The sequence below is a fragment of the Colobus angolensis genome, unplaced genomic scaffold (genome assembly GCF_000951035.1).
Source record: "Colobus angolensis palliatus isolate OR3802 unplaced genomic scaffold, Cang.pa_1.0 Scaffold51, whole genome shotgun sequence".
In the NCBI taxonomy this organism is placed as follows: Eukaryota; Metazoa; Chordata; class Mammalia; order Primates; family Cercopithecidae; genus Colobus; species Colobus angolensis.
The window spans coordinates 2,353,265-2,357,291 of NW_012118599.1; positions in this window are offsets into that span (position 1 = coordinate 2,353,265).

A 4,027-nucleotide genomic window follows, 5' to 3' on the forward strand; every position below is an offset into this window, starting at 1 on the left:
TTTTTTTTTTTGCAATATTTTTCAATCTCTTATCATGTGAATGTGCTTCAAATTTAGAATGCCTTCATTAATGATAGCAAACTGTCTGCATCTGTTCCAGGCTACATATACTGACGAATTAGAAGAAGAGAGAGCAGGCTAACAAAATTCTGAAGATGGCACTGATTCAGCACCATCATCCTTGTGGCGTGAGAATTCATACACCCAAAGATTTAGACTGGGATGCTTGAGTCAATTCCCCTTTATAAGGGGATGAAATCAACCTTGACTAGCTTAGATCAATGAATCTCAGCAAAAGCAGAATAACCCTTTCAGAAATTTGAAGAAGCTTTTACAAAAAAAAAAAATTTTTGAATATTTGATAGAATTACAGGCATTAGTAAGCAAGGGTAGGGGAAGGTGAAAGATGCTAAAAGTCATACACAAGATAATCCTTCATAAAGTATAATTTTTGAGAGTTCTGCAAGACATTCTAATATCCTCCTAGACATTTATACAGAAAATTATGTATAATTAAAATTGCTACCCACCCATTATCACTTATCCTAAAAGAGTTTTACTTTAAGTTCCAAGTTTGCTTGTATGGAATGGCTTCTCATCTTCTAACATCTTTTAAATTTGAATTTATTCATTTAAAAAAGTATAACAATTTAGTTACTTGAGTATGTCTCTAGGTTAGTTGAGACTGAACATTTACGTATTGAACCCTATATTGTAGCATTAAACATCACATTATTTTATCCTTTGCATTATAGTTAAAGCATTATATCATTTTTTTCTGAATAAATGAGTAGGCAATTCTCATTTTAAGATAAAGAAGTTGTGAGTAAATATTTGTATTGAAAGGTTAGCACTGAGACTGTTTGAACTGAGACCTACTGTCTTGTATCAATTAATGCCAACAACTGGGTACACTGCTGACATACAACAGAGGCAGCATAATAAAAGAGGAATGGCCAATTTTTTCTACGTGTATTCTTAGTACTTGTGATTAATCATTTTAATAAAGAAGAATTATAGAAATAATTTCAAACATAGATGATCTTATTGTTGATTGTTAGTATGAAGTCCTTGATATAGTCTAAAATTTATTTTGTATAATAATATTTTGGAGCTATGTACAATATTTAAGAATTAAATAATACATATTTTTACTGTTTTTTCTTTCTTTTTTTTGTTTTCTTCTTGAGATGGAATTTTCTCTCTGTCACCCAGGCTGGAGTGCAGTGGCGCAATTTTAGCTCCCTGCAATCTCTGCCTCCTGGGTTCAATAAATTCTCTGCCTCAGCCTCCCGAGTAGCTGGGATTACAGGCACCCACCACCAACCCCGGCTAATTTTTCATATTTTTAGTAGAGACGGGGTTTCACCATCTTGGCCAGGCTGATCTTGAACTCCTGACCTTGTGATCCACTTGCCTCGGCCTCCCAAAGTCCTGGGATTACAGGCATGAGCCACCGCACCTGGCCTATGTTTTTGCTGTCTAAACTCTGGTCCAATGCAGTGAACTTCTATTCATTCCTCGGGATATGTGGCAACATATTACAGTTATATGCAAGCTTTTATCCTTCTGGAGACTAAAATGCTTTTCCAAAGAACATTTTACGCTAATAAAATATGTGTTATATTTGCCTATCTATGTGTCTATGTGTCTTAGTTCATGTTGTGCTTTTATAACAGAATACCTGAGACTGGGTAATTTGTAAAGAACCGAAAATTATTTTCTCAAAGTTCTGGGGACTGGGAAGTCCAGAAGCAAGGCTTCAGCATCTTGTCAGGGCCTTCTTGCTGCATCATCACACTGGCAGAAGGCAGATAGGTAAAGAGGCAAAATGGGGCCAAACTTCCCTTTTTATAATGTCATTAATCCTACTCATAAGTGTGGAGGTCTCATGGCCTCATTATCTCTCTGAAGTTCCACCTCTTAATACTCTAACAATGGCAATAACATTTCAACATGAGCTTTTGAAGGAAAATACATTCAAACCACAGCACTGTGTCTGTATTTAGTCATATTCAACTTCGTTTCCTAAAGGATTTAAAGTCACTTAAAAATATTTTGCACACATAGACATGTACATGCAAGATCTTACCATGCCAGAACTGAAATTATTTTCAACTTAAGAGAAGCATTAAATGATTTAGATGAGGCCCTGACACACTAATTAATGTATATCCAGAAGACAACTGAGGAAGGCGAGGAAGCTTTGAGACCCGGATACGATAAGGAAAATGTAAACAAACAAAGCAGTTTAGCATAAAGAAGGAAAGCACTGAGGGTTGTTCGATTGCCATTTTCAAGTATTCTCAGAAGAGTGTGACTTGCTCTGCTTTATTCCAAAACCAGAAATGGAACATGTTATTAAAAGTGACATTTCAGTTCAATACAGGAAGAACTTTATCATACTCAACACTGTTGCCACACTTCCAAAAGAGTGTGCATTCATATATTGAATAAATGGATTGAATCTGTACCACTATTTGATAGAAACACAGTAGAAGGAAATTCTACATGGATAAACTGACAGATTCCTCTCTTTTTTTCTTTCTTTCTTTTTTTTTTTCTTCTTATGAGACAGGTCTCACCCTGTCACCGAGGCTGGAGTGCAGGGTGCGATCTTGGCTCACTGCAACCTCCACCTTCCAGGTTCAAGCAATTCTCATGCCTCAGCCCCTTGAGTAGCTGGACTAGAGACACATGCCACTATGCCTGGCTAATTTTTGTATTTTTAGTAGAGACAGGGTTTCACCATGTTGGCCAGGCTGGTTTTGAACTCCTGGCCTCAAGTGATCCACACACCTTGGCCTCACAAAGTGCTGGGATTATAGGTATGAGCCATCACACCTGGCCAAGTCCTTTCTAATCCTAATTAGAAACTTTGTAACCTCTATCTGCTATTTATGTACATAATTTGATATGTCCATAATTTGATACAAGCTTCTCTCAATGAAATTATATTAATTCTAGCCAGGCTCACCTTTTATAATTATTAGAGTAGAAATTATCAGTGGTCTTTCTAATGGCAAATGACTACCATTATCCTGCAGAGGACACAGCAAATTAAACTGAAATAAGTCTACTTTCACCTACTGCTCTTTCTGACAGCTAGAATGGGGAAAAGGCAGAGTTCTTACTGTTTATCTCTAGGGAATTTTTAAGAGTCCATATTAAATTCCTTTTAAAAAAAGATATGCATTAAATTTACACAGTATTGCTTCTGTGAATAATGATTCCTATTTTACATCTTTGTTTCCTTTAAGTAGACTCATTACTATCTAGAAATAACAATAACAAAAAGCAAGGAAGGAAAGAAAGATACTTACTTCTGCTTCTCCACTCCGAAGGCCATAACATATTAAAAGCAATATGCCACTAGGAAAAAATATCTGTGTATTTCTTTTAATTCTAGGGGATTTTCATGGGGTTGGACATCTTTCCATAGCTCCACAGGGAACATATATTATGATTTCCTAAAAGAGCAATCTGGAATGACTATTTTAATTCCCCTCAAGAGGGCAGAATTTATAGTACTACTGATAAAATAATGAGCATTCTAATGGTATCAGTTTTTTTTCTTTTTTTTAACTTATAAAGCATAACTCTAAAGTCTTTTACAAATGCATTAAAGTTCTACTTCTTGAAAAATTAGTTAGAAAGGAAAATTATATTCATTTGCCTATTTAAGGAAAACCACCCATTATCTCTTCATAAGAATCTCAATAATCAATTTTATTAGTAAAGTTTTCATACTAAGGGTAACAGCTCTATTGACTTTTTAATTTTAAACTACTTCTCACAAATGGCATATAATGCCCTGCTTCTGGGTTCTGGGAAATGCATATTCCATACATAATTAATTGCTATAAAAGATTAATAACTTGATACTCGCATAATTTCTCTTGCCCCCCATATCTCTTGTCTGAAATTGTAAACTGTAGCCAACTAGGATCAGGGTGGAAATGAGACTTTATCATGGCCTGGCACATAGCAGGTAACCCCCTGGTGTACACACACACACACACACACA